General features: G+C 31.9%; 2 protein-coding genes and 1 pseudogene across 5 annotated transcripts in view; 1 reads left to right on the forward strand and 2 right to left on the reverse strand.

Moving 5' to 3' along the window:
* The window catches only part of LOC145241391 (voltage-dependent calcium channel type A subunit alpha-1-like), a 1,447,749-nt gene that overhangs the window by 864,234 nt on the left and 566,558 nt on the right, over positions 1–16,957 (forward strand). The window lies entirely within an intron of this gene.
* LOC145241393 (uncharacterized) overlaps positions 1–16,957 on the reverse strand; it is a 421,614-nt gene that overhangs the window by 41,257 nt on the left and 363,400 nt on the right. The window contains exons 4-5 of one of the 4 annotated variants that reach the window (XR_013862548.1): positions 3,477–3,574; positions 455–541 (exon numbers count right to left, since the gene is read on the reverse strand). The exons of 2 other annotated variants lie outside the window; for them this stretch is intronic. The gene's annotated coding sequence lies outside the window, so the exon portion shown is untranslated. Of the gene's footprint in view, positions 1–454; positions 542–3,476; positions 3,575–16,957 lie in introns of those variants that run through there. One more of the 4 variants, XR_013862547.1, reaches the window with a different exon arrangement.
* Positions 15,175–15,380, reverse strand: LOC145241787 (U2 spliceosomal RNA; annotated as a pseudogene).

Genomic DNA, 16,957 nt, shown 5'->3' on the forward strand with positions numbered 1-16,957 from the left:
GGACTGTTCTTCTTCTCTTTGTTGTTATATTCACAATATTTCGAACAAGATTACCTCCGACCTTATTTAAATACATCTTTTCGAACTTAGATAGTCGAACTCGGGAACATGTGTGAAATCTAAAACTGAGCTGTTTATTTAATCCACGAATATATTGTTCCGTTATTCAGCTATGACACTAAGTTCATGTTATTATTCGTTATTATCGCCTGTAATAAGTATTGAATTTTTAACCCAGAAAAATGTCGCTTACAACTAGACAACCTTTTTAATCGTTACACCACGGCTCTATATTGTTATTGATACGCGAATATAATAACAAATATGAAGATAATATCCGAATAATCCTAATAATCCTAATAATAATAATAATAATAATAATAATAATAATAATAAAAAATATAGATTGATAGGTAAAACAGATAGACATAGTTATTTTACTTATGGAGATAAACTTACAGATTACAGTATTCGATAGTGCAATAGACACAACTGGATTCGTACTCGTATAGCAGACTCTTTAGCTGCAAAGTAACTGTCACTGTAAAAAAAAATTAGCACTTTTGAATTACATACCTACACTTTACCAAATTTGCAACAAACAATCATAGTTAATAATAATTTATATAAAAGATACAGTTTGTGTTTGGGGGTTTAGTTGGACGTTTAGCTGTTATAGAAATAAATATGTTACACATCTGTCCCATCGACGAAATGTTGCATCCCTCTGCCTTTTCTACAAGTACTTTAATGGGGAATGCTCTGACGGACTGCAAGCCCTTGTACCCCCTTGACGTAAATACCCCTGACAGACTCGACAAGTAGCTAAATCCAACCCTTTCACAGTAGAGATCCCTAGATGTAAGAGAGCTTTTTACTTCAGTAGTTTCTTCCCCAGAACTACTAGACTTTGGAATTCCCTTCCGGGACCCTGCTTCCTCATCTGTACTGACATGCAGAGGTTCAAGTGTAACATGAACCGACATCTTGCTGCCCAACTCCCTACATAGTACCCTGTAGCTTATGTCCCTGATAGTAGCCCCCTACATCAAAGTGGCGATGTGCCTTGTTTGGGGTGAAAATGTAATTTAAAAAAACGTAAAATTTTCATTCGTTTCCGTGTGAGAGTCATTAGAGACAAAATTACTGACTAGGGAGTCTGATAGAATCACGTATGAATAAGCATCCTAGGAAAATATGCAGCAACGTAAAAATTAGCAAAGACAACGTTTTATTTTATTCCGATTTATTTTATTCACGCGAAAGCTCTAACAAAATTAAGCCTCTTCCTGATCTTCATAAATGATTTTCCAAATCATAGTTTGAGATCATTCATTGATATCTATGTAGACGATTTATGGAAACATTTCGAAGGTCATTGATGAGAAAGATCTCTCTATATTTCTATATCTTTCTTTACTTCTCTCTTTTGTTATATATATATATATATATATATATATATATATATATATATATATATATATATATATATATATATATATATATATATATATATAGTTCTCTTTTTTTTTCTCTCTCCGGACGTGAAGATCGTGGTGCAATGGGGAAAGGTGTTTTGTTACTTTTAACGCCTCTAAACCAAACTTCTCTCTTTTTACACCAAACGTCCGAATCCTCATTTCTACCCAGTGCGAACTGAATGGTTCTCTCCTCGAGGAAACCCTGTTTTTTTATAAACTTCTAAGACTTATTTTTACCACATATCTAAATTGAGATACATCATGTCGGTTGTTAAAGTTATTGAAAAACCAAAACATGGTAGGAACATTCTACCGCTCCAGAAAATACTTCATCCCGGATGCATCACCTGTATAAGAATCAAATACGTCTCTAGATAAGGTACTATTTGGGACTGTATTTCGTGTTTTAGCAGAGGAAAAATCGATACTGCGAGATGTTTTCTTCTCGTCTTTACAGCATCTTTCGCATAGATGAGATGTTGCTAGATCTTTCTATTGCATTATTATGTTCATAGTAGGTGCTCCACTGATCTCTTATACTTGCTTCCCTCTGCAAATTTCCACAGCAATAACTCGTTTAGCTATAACAAAGAACATTCCTTTATCGCTTTCACGTTACCACTAATGAAACGCAAATTCCATGAACAAAATATCTTTCCTAGAACATTCCGTCCGTGAAATAAGATATCACGAGCCTGTTTCCCAACCGACTATAACATAGTCGTCTTTAAACCTAATATAAAGTAACTTTTGTTAAACCGTCCTCTCAGATAAAATTCCTCTTAAATAATGTTCTTTCTATCCCAGTCATTATTTCCAGTCGTCTTCTGGAGGCGATCATGATCCAAGAACAACATTTCCTCGGTACAATTTTAAGAGGAATGCAATGATTGCAATTATTAAATTCGAGAGACTGATTTTCAGGAATTGGTGATAAAATCTACATTAAAAATAAATATAGTGTTTGGGGTTTAGAAGAATGGAATAAAAACGTTTTGTTTTTTACTAGCAGTGATATCTGACGTTAATCGGGACATGGATAAAAAAAAGTATGTAACAGATATTTTTTAATCTATTTCTCTCCCCATATGCATACATTAAATCGTTTATTTTTTAACATCCACTCCACCCTTCCTTCACTTTGACAACTGGATCAATATAATAGAGAATGAAAAAGGAAAGAAAGTCAGCAGCAACTGACTCCTTGATCCAGTTAATGTTTTTTTTTTTTAATAACTACCATAAGAATTTTTAAAAAGTCTTGTTTGACTTCTATTCACGAATTTGGTCCCTGGTGACCACCTATCCTAAAATATGAATAGTACAATATATTTTTGCAATAACCTGATCGGACTGATACTGAAGCAGAGGGTGTAACTTTTGTAAGCGCACATTTAGTTATTTCTGACTTTTAATAGGACACAAACACATAGCCAGAATTATAACTTGCCTTTACAAAATACATTAATTTACATATAACTTTTGCTTTCGCCTTCTTATAGATAAAGAATGCTTTCATTCCCCTTGTCGGATGGTTCTGACTAGTACACACACAGTTAAAATTAAATATGTTGGTATTGTTTAATCAATCTGTTACAAACGAATAAAAGTTAATTATTATTAATGTTAATTTAATTTTGATTTATAAAATTATTGGACATAACTCTAAAAGTTTAATTTTTTAACACAAAGATTTTATAGTTATATTTAAAACTAAACCATTATAGGTTAATTTCGATTTCACATTTAGTGTTAATTGCGTTTCGGTTTGGTTAATTAGTGAATAGTTTTGGTCTTCCATTCATTTTGAGTGCATGCGTGACAGCAAACCAAAACTATCATCATCGTCAAATAATTTATTAAACGTAGATGTTTACTAAATGAGCCACAAATTGTGAAATTAAAGTTTAGAAATCTTTTCATTTAAACATTGAATTATTTTAAGAAAAATATAGGATTTTATGTACAGTATATCAAAGAATTCGGTATATTTACTTGGAATTCCAGAGACTAATTTCAATGGCCGAAGCACTCTAACAGCTCGAAGTGTTCATAAATCGAAGGAATTACTTGCAGGGAAGATAGAAATAAATCTGAAAAATGAAATGATAGGATTCACATATAATAAGTCATTTAATGTACAGCCTTCAACCACACACACACACACATACACACACACACACACATATCTATATATATGTGTGTATATATATATGTATGTATATATACAGAGAGAGATGTGTGTGTGCATACATACATTTAAATACATAATATATTATATAAGAAATGCGAGCGTGTAAAGTAATATAGTTAAGATTAAACTTAGAAAAGTAAAAGGACTAGTTGTTAAAACTGTGTAAAAAGCGTAAGCTATTCTATTAAAAATATAATAAATTTGTAACTTAAAATATTGCAGCACTAAAAATTAATTATGTAATGTTAAATGTGATTTTGTAAAAAAAATTCTTAATGCTGAAATATTTTAATTTATAATTCAGTAAAAAAATATATATACATATATTTCTTACTGGCAGGAATTGTTACCCTACACTGATGATTTCGCAAGCGTGAAACACTACTGTATGTAGGTCTGAATTAATAATTATTATTATTATGTATATACATAATTAAATTAAAAAACGTGTATATATATATATATATATATATATATATATATATATATATATATATATATATTATGTATACACATAATTAAATTAAAAAACGTGTGTGTATATATATACATATATATATATATATGTATATTTTTTTACATAGGCATCACCACATTATCAAGGCCAAGAGGCCACTCAAGGATAAGGGTTAAAGAGTGTACAGTAGAAATTGGACAATACAGTTATCATTAGTAATGAAAATTTGGTAAATTTGATAACTTATATGGAACGGCTCATCAAGAACTTATTTACGTTAGACGTGAAGACAACCATATTGTAGTCAGCCGGAAAGCAGGAAAACGGAAGACAATTCCACAGGCGTACAGTTCTAAGAAGGAAGCTTTGTTCATGGAATCTACGTTTAGGTTTAGGCACAGATAAAGAGTGGGGGGAATTATTGATAGTTGTTACTGCTAGACGAGTGTTTCTTGTGAAAGTTTGGCGAGGGGGGACTATAGATTGAAGCTCAGTCGAACACTTTCCATGAAAATAACGATACATCAGAGACAAACTCGCAACATCTCTTCTGTGAGATAGAGGTTGCAAGGAAGAGAAAAGGACATCTCCTACGAGGCTACGAAGTCTATTTTGAACTCAATCAAGGCAGGACAATTCCTTTCTAGCAGCTCCTGCCCAGATGTGGCAACAATATTCTATCCTTGGACGTACCTGGCTCTTATATAGATAGAGAATTGCATCAGCAGTGAGATATCTACCGGATCGATAGAAAGATCCCACCATTTTCCAGCCGCCTTGGCAACAGATTTGATGTATGTGTTCCATTTAAGATCAGGAGTAAAGGTCAAGCCCAGAAGCTTGTCAAAACTTTAGGCCTCCTGAAGACGAGAGCCATTCATTTCAATTGATGCCAGATGTGGATCAGAATGTTGATGATGTAAAGAGAGAAGCTTGGTTTTAGATGCAGTAAAAGTAACCAGCCACTTCTTACCCCATTGTACTACATGCTCAAGATCAGAGGAGAGAGAATTGGAGAGAACTTGGTCGTTTACTGTCTTAGATGTGCTACCATAAATGGTAGTGTCGTAAGCATAAATGTCTACAAATGATATAAGGATGTGATTTGGAAGATCATTAATGTAGATCAGGAAAAGAGTTGGGCCCAGGATGGACCCCTGAGGGACACCGGCATTAATACTGTGAGCTTCTAATTTTTGCCCCTCAACTACTACTCTTATGAACCTATCAGAAACAAATGATTTAATAATTGAGAAGACATTTCCAGCTATACCATAGCTAGAGATCTTATGAAGTAAACCTTTCTGCCATACCCTATCAAAGGCCTTAGATATGTCAAGAGCAATTGCCCTAGAAAGGTTGCCTCCGTCGAGAGATTTGCTAATCCTATGAGTTATAACTGAAAGCACATCTGCTGTAGATCTAGCAGAACGGAAACCATACGTTTTTAATTTAATTATGTATATGCATAATAATATATGTATGTGTATATATATATATATACAGGTTTTTTAATTTAAAATTGTTATCCTACACTGATGATTGCATAAGCATGAAATACTAGTGTGTGTAGGACTAAGTTAGTAATTATTATATAAAAATGTATGTACATATAATTAAATAAGATAAACGGGTATTTTACATATATATACATATATATATATATATATATATATATATATATATATATATATATATATATATATATATATATATATATATATATATATATATATATATATGTATACGTTCAGACGCAGAGATCAAGCCACCACCAGCCGCAAGTTGCTGGACAGACGCATCGTTGATTTCGAAATAAAATTGTAATGTAACCTATTACATGGTGATGATGAGAATAATTAAATTCATTTAAACATGAAGAATATATATATATATATATATATATATATATATATATATATATTATATATATATATATTCGGCAGAAAACTAATGATTGCGTGAAACACTAGTTCATATGTTCATCAGCAAAACAGTCGGGTTTGAAACACAATGAAGCTTCTCTGCCTGAATGCTCATCTGAAGATAAGTTAGTGTTTGAAACATAAGAAGCTTCTCTGAATGTTCATTTGACGACCAATCGGGGCTTGAAACACAAGAGGCTCTTTTGGCTGAATGTCTATTGGAAAACCAGTCAGAAAGCTATTTTGGCCGAATGTCTATCAGAAAACCAGTCGGTGCTTGAAACACAAGAATCTCCTCTAGCCAATCACAAGAAATCGTCTTTCAGAATAAATCGTATCTATAAAACGTGAATGTTGGAAGTTGCTATGGTAACCAACAGCCAATTAGAAAAAACGTCCTCGATTCCTTACATTTTCTGAGAACTTTTGAACACAGTCATTGTATTATAACTTTTGTTTTACTGAACGCAAATTGATTTTTTATATAGCTGAGAAGGTGACCTATTAACTGTAAAAATTGTTTTAAATTTGGTCGCAAAATGAGTGAGTGGTGAAGCTTCAAAGAAGTTCAAAATGAGTAAAACTAACACGTAACCATATATTCAAACACAGTAGTGTTTGAATGATATTTTACAATAAGGAATATATATATATATATATATATATATATATATATATATATATATATATATATATATATATAGTAAATTATAAAATATATATGGCGATTAAGCTACACTGAATATTCCGCGTTTCATCCACTCTAGGATTCTTCAGGCTTATATATATAACTTGGCAGTTTCTTTAAAACTTTTAAAACTATTAAAAAAACAATATGTCCTTCGTTGGAAAATTATTTTCTCAGTTTGTCAATTAATTTTCTGCATCGTTGAATATTTTTACTCACATGGACAAACTATAGTACCAATGTTGTTACAGGGATTATCAGTTGTTTACTATGAAACACTGTTTCGAGGATTCAAAAACAAAACAGTATATAAGAGCAGGGCTCCCTAGCAGTGTTGATCAAACACAACCTCCTCAAAACACATGAACAAAAATAATTTTGATACTGGATCTAATTTTTTTCTCCTCCAGATAAATTAGGCTTACCAACCCATGTCATTTTAAAAAAAAGTATTTCTTATCCGTGTCATTAGTCCCTTTCTCCACAAGTTAATGTGCCTATTATTTACAAACTAATATATATATATATATATATATATATATATATATATATATATATATATATATAGTGGGAATGGTAATTAATAAAAACTGAAGAAAGTGCTCAATACCGTTGTAGAGCAGATATATATATATATATACATACATATATACATATGTGTGTGTGTGTGTGTGTGTGTGTGTGTGTGTGTGTGTGTGTGTGTGTTAAAGAAATACATCTTTCTTTTCTTACACAGGGCGATGCAACGCTTTTTCTGTCAGTTAATTCATCTTTCCAAATTAATAATGCATACATTACATCGGAGGTGAATCAAATTTAGACGTTTTGCGCTTAAACTAAATTAGATTCTATTCAAATCGCACATGAGTAAACAGGCACGAATCTTGATTTGTGACGAATGCAGCAGTCCTGTGTGCATGAATGAAATAGCGAATAGCGTTCGATATATGGTCGAATGGCACCACTGAATTGATAGTGCTTTGATAAGAACACTGAATACCACTGAATTGATAGTGCTTTGATAAGAACATTAGCTTAAAAGAGTTCATAACCAAACAGCTTTTACATCACTAACCACTCTGTTGCACGTGTTCTTGCAATTTACACTGAACACTTTTCTCTCATAAATAGGTTACCTACAATCAGTTATTATATAACTATACTCTTCTATATATTTCTATATATGCATTGTACATAGCAGTATAATATATACTACATGCATTGTGTAAATAAAGGGTTCAAAGAGATATTAATATATATATATATACACACACATATATATACACACATACACACAGGCCACTTATATATATATATATATAATTATTTTTTTACTATAATAATAATAATAATAATATATATATATATATATATATATATATATATATATATATATATATATATATATATATATTAGGTGAGAAAAAATACAATACAGGGTTCTATTTTTCATTAAACCCTCAATATTTATTTATTTGTGATTTTACAAAAGTTTACATAATATGGTACGAAAGCTTTAGTGATTTAAACGGGGCCTGGCAAAAAATATGTTGCTTATAATCCGTTCTATCGCTCGTCCGACATTATACAAGATTATACAATAGCTTTTGTTCCTACATCTGCATTGCTTCCAAAAATGATCAATTTGGCTTACAACATGGTTTCAAATCCGAAACAACATTGCCACTGGCTTAGACTGCCTTTGCAACATCTCACGATACTACCATATTTTGTTGAACTGTGATAATTTTTTAGAATTGTAATATTCAATCTGGTACGGCTAGTTGGATGTTTATCCAGTATGAACAAGAAATTACCATATCTGTAAACATTATCGGCTCTCATGAGACTTCATCTGACATGTGACAAGTTATAAAATTTAAATTGAACAAATCGATTAAAATAGTCTCAACGAAGGAATGCTGCATATATATATATATATATATATATATATATATATATATATATATATATATATATATATATAATTGTGAAAATATATTGCAATTAATCTAAGTTTAATTGTCATATATTTTCATAGCTGACTATCTAGTTCTACTCGCGTTTACTTTTGATGTAAATATTGAATATTGATGCATAAAATAATATATCTACTCATAATAATTTGTTGGACACAGGAAATATATATATATATATATATATATATATATATATATATATATATATATATATATATATATATATATATATATATATATATATTAAACAGAGAGCAAGAGAAAGAAAAAATAAAGGGGAATAGATAATATTTAGCCAGAAATGAATAGATATGTCGTGAGAGAAAGAAATAGATAGATAGATAGATAGATAGATAGATAGACATGATAAAGATAGATTTGAATTTAGAAGACGAATTGTTTAGCGTGTTTTTACTTCTTTACAAGCTTAATTAACAAATCAATTTAAATTAATGAAACGTCACTGATTAACTCAAGAGGGGTTATTTTTTCAAAAAAAACAACAAAAAAGAACGTTATTAAATAAGACATAAAGAAAATGACGTCATTCCACGAGTAGTGATGTTTTATTTGTTTTATGCTATTGATAATAATTTCAATGTCGAGTCTTTATTGTGCCAAATTGATTTGATCACTTACAAAATGGACAATGAAAGATGCATTTTATTTTATCATTTTATTGTTTTGAAATTAAACTGTTGAAGCTAAAATCCGTTTTCGGTTGGAACGCTTTCAAGAGAGATACACCGGTCTTCAGATGTGTTTCCTGTGAGTGCAAAGGCGTCATTATGATATTGATTTCTTAAAATATTATTCTGATAGCGTCCGACATTCATTTGCTTTCTTCTTTCTCTCTATCACATACACACACACACACACACACATACACACATACACACACATACACACACACGTACGTACGTATGTATGTATGTATGTATGTATGTATAAGTTTAAATGTATTGAACTAAAAAACACTTTTTTTAAGTGCTAAGTACATTTCTAGAACATTTATAAACGTAATTATTTAAACATCAAAAACTTCATACCCGAATCAATCTACGTTTTGACGTTGTTAATCGTCCCGTCAGGGGTTGAGCAAGACAGAAATAAAGAAAAAAGACAGTGAACGTAAAAGACAGTAAAAAAATTAGATCGTTTGTTTCTATCAGTGGTAATGCATATCTCTTCGTCAAAGAACAGAACACTTTTAGCTCTTGAAATGTTTAACATAAACATTTAGATACCATATATTCTATTGTGCTTATGTTGATAGCGTAAGGGAAGTGAAAAACGTAAATTTTCTTCCACCACTCTCTTCACAATTGACCACTTAACTATGTTAAAGTTTATTTTTATGGTCTTTTCTCTGTCTTTCCCAATTCCAAGATAAGAATTCATCTTGTTTGATAGAGTATTCATTTATGCTGTTACTTAGGATAATCTCAACAGGAAGGGGTGCACTTTTTCTTGTATAAACCATTTTATCGTTATGTCGACATGAACTTATTTGGCCATCAAATAAGTTATTTCAAATACTCAGTCAGGGCTTATTTGTAGAATGACGTATCTTAATGTCAGGTTGACAAACCCCTGCATAGAGACAAGCTTGTAGCAGGCATTCGAATTCTCGTCAAAATCTCTCTATGCCTGTGTATGTATATGTATCTAACATTTGTTTATTGAAAAGTATTTAATTGAATAAGACATATCAGTTTATTACATCTGTTGATTATACTTTCCGAAATTCGGAAAAAAGAAACTTACTGAAATCAAACTATTGTAAGTAATAATATTTCCAAAGTCATATTTATAACTGTGACTATCCTTGTTCTTTTTTGTTATCGAGCCCTCTTCTGACGAAAGTCTATGCGTAATGACGTTACTATAGTGTATGGGCGTACGTTCGTGCGTAAGTGTATACTGTAAGCGTTCCATGTTTTTTAATTCTTCTTGCACAAGATTTCTTCCAGCTGAGTACACTTATTGTTTCAAAGATCTCACTCACCGTATATGTGACACTTCTTAATCTTTATTGTTTGACTATATACATGACATTTTGTTTTTAGTCCCCTCGATTTATCGGAGAGGGACCGATGTTTTCAGTGGCGTCCGTGCTTCTGTGCGTCCGTTAGTCCGGACAATTGCCAAATAACCGTACATTAGTTTTTTCTGAAATTTTGCAACAGATTGTATTTCATTAAATAGATGTAAACAGTAAAAAAAAATTTTTTGGCGAAAATTCCCGTTGCATCCCCCGGGGCTCTAAAGTGGTCAAAAATGCCCCAAAATGGATAAAATGACACTTTTGCCCCACAACTTTGATCCATCCATTAGATTTTTCTGAAACTTGGCCAAAATATGGAGCCTAATGTTTTTAATATAAATCCAGTATGGGTGACACTGGCAAAATTCAGTTTCGCATCCCTGTGGACTTATAGTGCTAAAAACGCCACTTTTGTGGCTCTTTTTTCATATTTCACAACAAAAACTTTATATCTCTTACTATATAGTGTTTTTTCACGGTGGTCAACTCAAATATACATGTGTTACGGCCTGAAACTGCACCGTTATCTATTTACACTGGGATTCGGCGTCCCCAGGGACTCAAAAGAGGGCAAAAATACCCCAAAATGACACATTTTGCCCCATAGCGTTTGATCCATCCATTAGATTTTTATGAAACTTGGCCAAAATGTGGAAGCCATTGTTCTTAATATTAATTTAGTATGGGTGACCCTGACAAAATTCTGGTTCGCATCCCTCTGGGACATTAGCACTAAAAAAATGCCTTTTTGAAACTCTTTTTTCATATTACTCCAAAGGTTAATATTTATGTCTATATAGTGGTTTTCCATGGTGCTGAATTGAAACATACATGTCTTAAGGCGTGAAACTGCACCATTTGTCTATTTTCACTGAGATTCGGCGTTCCCAGGAGCTCAAAAGGGGGTCACAAATGCTCCAAAATTGCAAAAATTACACTTTTTACTCAATAACTTTTGCCCCATCCATTAGATTTTTCTGAAACTAGGCGAAAATGTGAAGGCAACGTTGGCCCTTCACACTTATCACATTCATCATTTCTTCACTATTTTTTGTGGCGTCTCACATGCAGTACCAAAGGGGGAACCACACACGTTCGGCTTGTTACTTTTTATTTTAGTTGTATCATTTTCTTTTTTATATCTTTGATAAAAATTATATAACCTTATTAGAATGATATATTACTCGTATATGCGCCTTTACTCGCGTTCGAGTTAGTACTGACAGCAGTCCTCTGCTTATGTGAATGTACAAAAATATCAATACTAAAAAAGTGATAATTACCCAGACACACAACATATAGTGCTTAGTACCACTATTGATTCGAATGTACAACAACAACAATTACAACAACAACAATAATAATAATAATAATAATAATAATAATAATAATAATAATAATAATTAATAATAATAATAATTAATAATAATAATAATAATAATAATAATAATAATAATAATAATGATAATAATACTTAACAGCCGAAATTTTACAAAAAATCTTTTAGTGTGAAACTGATCTACATAACTAACGAACACTAATCTATTACAGACAATTTTAAATGGAAAAAAGAACAAAATCTATAGATAGGACATTACACGAGCCAAAGGGAAGTGAAAACTGCTAGAAATTCATTAAACTGACCCCTCACACCTTCCTTATAAATCCTTTAGTCATACAAACTTGAATATGATGAACTCAGTCTTGGCTGGTAACACACAAAACTACTGTGAAACATCAAGAGAGATAAAAAGATTACTGGAGGAAGAGAACCGAGCAGACCTCCACTGAAAGGATGCAGATAGTACCAGAAGTTTCAGGAGGCTTACTGCTACTTGAATTGCAGACAAAGTAAGCGATTGTTGCGAACGAGAAAGCAATTGGAAACGGTTGTTACGATAATTCAAAATGATTAGTATTAGGTGAAGAGTGCTGGAAATCTGAGGATAGTTATTTGTTGCTTAGACTTTAGGAAACACCATTGGCTAGTTTCAATGAGCAACCATTAATACTGAATATCAGTATCGGTTGGTAACCCATGAAGAGTCTAGGAGTATGGAAATTCGAGGACAGAGAGCACATTTTATAAGGTTTACTTTCACTTGAATTCAAGCGAAGTACAGTGTCTGCTATCAGTGAGAACTCAATGATAAATAGCTGTTGCAAAAACGCGAAGTGATGTTCAAGGTTTATCGAAAGAAGCAAAGAGTACTGAAAATCCGGGAAAACCTGCTGTCATTCAGATTCAAGAGAACACTACTTGAGTGATTACTGCTAATAAATTGAGTGAAAACTCCTCATAAGTAAATAATAATAATAATAATAATAATAATAATAATAATAATAATAACTAGCGGGACCTGTGGAAATTCCACAGCAGCATTTTTCATGTGTAATATATTGTTGCTGGGCATTCTATGGTCGTTCTGCTCAGCATGAAGGAAGGCACAATAATATTATTCTAGCCCTTTTATTAAAACTGTATCGCGCCCTTACTAAAATAATAACTTTGATATATTTCCTGGGCTGATTATTTCATTACAAACACACCGGTCAATTAACTCACATTTCATCATTTCTCATAATTATTGAATATATTACTATGTTCGACAATTATTTATCATAATTTTAACCCACATTATTGCCTCTCCCCTTACTAAAATAAAAAATTGGATATATTGTATTGGCTGATTATTTCATAAAAAACACAACTAATAATTAATTCACATTTCACCTTTTCATAATTCTTGGATATGGTACTAATCTCGACAATAATTTTTTATCATTTAAACTGACCATATCGCATACATTACTAAAATAATAATTTTGATAATTGTCTAGACAGATTATTTCATTACAAACACACAAATCAATTAACTCATTTTGCATCATTTTTTATAATTCTTGGATATGTTACTAATTTCGACAATAATTTTTTATAAATTAAACACACCTTATTGCTTCCACCCTTACTAAAATAACAATTTGTATATATTGTCTGGGCTGTTTGTTTTTTTTATTACAACACACCAATCAATTAACCCGCATTTCATTATTTTTCATAATTCTTGGATATTTTACTAATTTCGACAATCATTTTTTATCATTTCAACCGACATCATCGCCCCCCTTACTAAAATAATAACTTTGATATATTGTCTGGTCTGATTATTTCATTGCAAACACACTAATGCATTAAATCACATATAATTTTCATATGTCTTGGATATGTAATAATTTCGACAATCATTTTTCATAATTTAAACTACCCTTATCTAACACATTTCATTATTTTTTTCAGAATTCTTGGATATGTTACTAATTTCGACAATAATTTCCATAACTTTAACCCACTATGTCGCTCCCCCTAACTTAAATAATAACTTTGATATACTGCCTGGGCTGATTATTTCATTACAAACACATCAATCAATTCCGGGTATTCTCATAGTATACATGTTCCACCTATCCCAGGCGACACTGGATATTCTGCTACTATATGTTTTCCACCTATCTCATTCAATAATGGGCGACGCTTTCTGCTAGTATGTATTTGCATTTATCTCATTCAAACCCGGGACCGACTTCATGTCCGCCACCCCACTATTAAAAATATACATGGAGTAAAGTAATGTTTAAATCACAAACTGTTTCAGCCATTTCTGAGACTGACTTTGTATCGCCAACCAACTGCCAAAATATACATGAAATAATGTAATGTCTAAATAGTAAACTGTTTCAGCCATTTCTGGGACTGACTTCATATCCTCCACCCCACTGTTATAAATATACATTAAATAAAGTAATGTTTAATGCGTAAACGGTTTCAACCATTTCCGTGACTGATTTCATATCTCCTACACTACTGTTAAAATATCCATTAAATAAAGTAATATTTAAATTGTAAACGCTTTAAGTCATTTCCAGGACTTACTTCATATCCCCCATCCCACTGTTTAAAATATACTTGAAATAAAGTAATGTTTAAATTATAAACTGTTTCAGCAGCTTTTCGAAATTAATACATAAAAACATTAACACGGTTAGGGATTAGGCAACCATTGCTTCAACATGAATTTTTGAGTGTAGTATCAGTCTCAGCATTCCAGTGAGAACCCCCTCCCCTTTTGGTCTTGGTTAATGGACGAGAAATCCTTTATTACTGATACAATTTTTATTTTTGTTACTTGCCAGAGTGACCCTTTTGGGGAGCTGAACCCCTCCCCCAATTTTTAACCGACCTCATATCCAACTTTGCCCTTGTGGGGAGGCAACTAAACAACAACAAAAAATAATCAGAAGAGACATTTCCAAAGCATTTTATAATTAATCAAAAGGGACATTTTCAGGGAATTTTGAAATTATATCAGAAATTACTTTTCCCAGTTACTTTTATAATATTAAAACTTTGTTACATTAAATATAGTACCTATTTACAATGCTTCCCCACGGGACAGATTTAGACACCAGGGTCGTTTTTTAACGTGGAGAAAAAGAACAAAAAACTGTCTTAGTCGTAAAGGATTTCTCTCACTGAGAGAAATTGAAATGTAGAGTCTGAAGAACAGATACTACACTTTGATCTTGACCAAAAAAGCCAAGAAGAACAAATCATTTTTATTAGCTTTGCCTCAATAGCGACACCAGTTTTTTTTTTTTTTCCATTTCGGATGTAACACAAAAGAACACACACACACACTATCGTATTATATATAGATAATAATAATAATAATAATAATAATAATAATAATAATAAAGTATACTATTGTACTCACTAGGAGTTTTCACACAGGACTTCATCAAATATTTATGATGTTCTCTGGAGTCTAAGTGACAGCAAGTCTCCCTAGATTTTCAGTACTCTCCGCTCCTTTCGATAACCTTTGCAAATGCATTTGGGTTATTGCAACAGCGTTTACCATTGATTTCTCGCTGGGAAAGATCATTGGTCTTTAGTGGAATTTGGGTGACAATAAACCTCCCCAAGGTTCCAGTTCTCTTCACACCCAACCAGTGGAGGTTTGGTTAGTGCTTTCCCTCCTCGATCTTTCCATCCTCCTTAACACTTTACGACTATTTGGTGTGGTGACATTTGATGCCAACATTACAATGTTTTAAAGACGAAAGAGGTAACTTTCCATTATATGGTTTCAGTTTTCTTGAGTCCATGAGGTGTTCCTCTATCTTTTTATATTACTTCTGTTGTAGTTTCTATATGTCCCGTTAACGTTTTTAGCCCATGTATATTAATTAGTTTTTGCATTCGAGGATTTTCTTTAATATTTCAGTGGTTTTCATTATTGTTATCTGTTGTATTTACTCAGCCATCCCTCTGATTCTAATCTCCCATTTTATTTTTTTTTAGAACTTTATAGGCATTATTCCTAGTGCTCCAACTATTATTGATGTTATCTTGGCTTTCTTCATCTTTCATATCCCTTTCAGCTTTCTGGCCAGTTCCATGTATTTGCTCCTCCTCTCCGTCGCTTAGATATTCACCTTGTAATCTGTTGGAATGGCGAAATTTACGATTTGGCAGGACTTTTCCTACTCGTTAACTTTTATGACATCTGGTCTTCTTGCTTGGATAGGCTTATCTGTTTGTACGTCGATGTTTCATAGTGTTACATAAGAGCTGTCCCCTTTTCATGTAAGTATAAAAATAGAGAGATTACTTAAAATGAAAATAAAATGAGAGACAGTAGAAATCGAATCTTGGATATAAGTTTTACAGAACAATAGGTTTAAATGGAATGTCCAGTAAATTGTTAATTCTGATTAAATAAATAATAAATAAACTATTCAATTGTTAGAAAGAATGTGGATAATAAAATATGGGTTAAATAAATTAGATATGTAGGTTGAATTCCTTTGTAAAAACATCAAAGAAAAAATAGGTTATTGAGAAATCATAATATCGGAAACGTGCAAAGTCGCGCATGTTGGTGGCACGTGAATTTTGCTCACGTGGCCGGACATGCATGGATGTCTCAATATAGGAAGTGAGAGTTAGTTAGTTAGAGTTAGTCAGGGAGAAACTCAGAGAGAGTCTGGAGTTTGAAATTCGAACGTCTAGAAGCGAGACGATCACTTTTAAACTTAATATGTGAAGCTTTGAATTCTTGATGAGAAAACCACGACCGGTCGTGAAGAAATAAAACCATCATGTGTTTTTGTAAAACGTCG

This window comes from Euprymna scolopes, chromosome 20 (genome assembly GCF_053919585.1).
Source record: "Euprymna scolopes isolate OS-2025 chromosome 20, ASM5391958v1, whole genome shotgun sequence".
NCBI lineage: Eukaryota > Metazoa > Mollusca > Cephalopoda > Sepiida > Sepiolidae > Euprymna > Euprymna scolopes.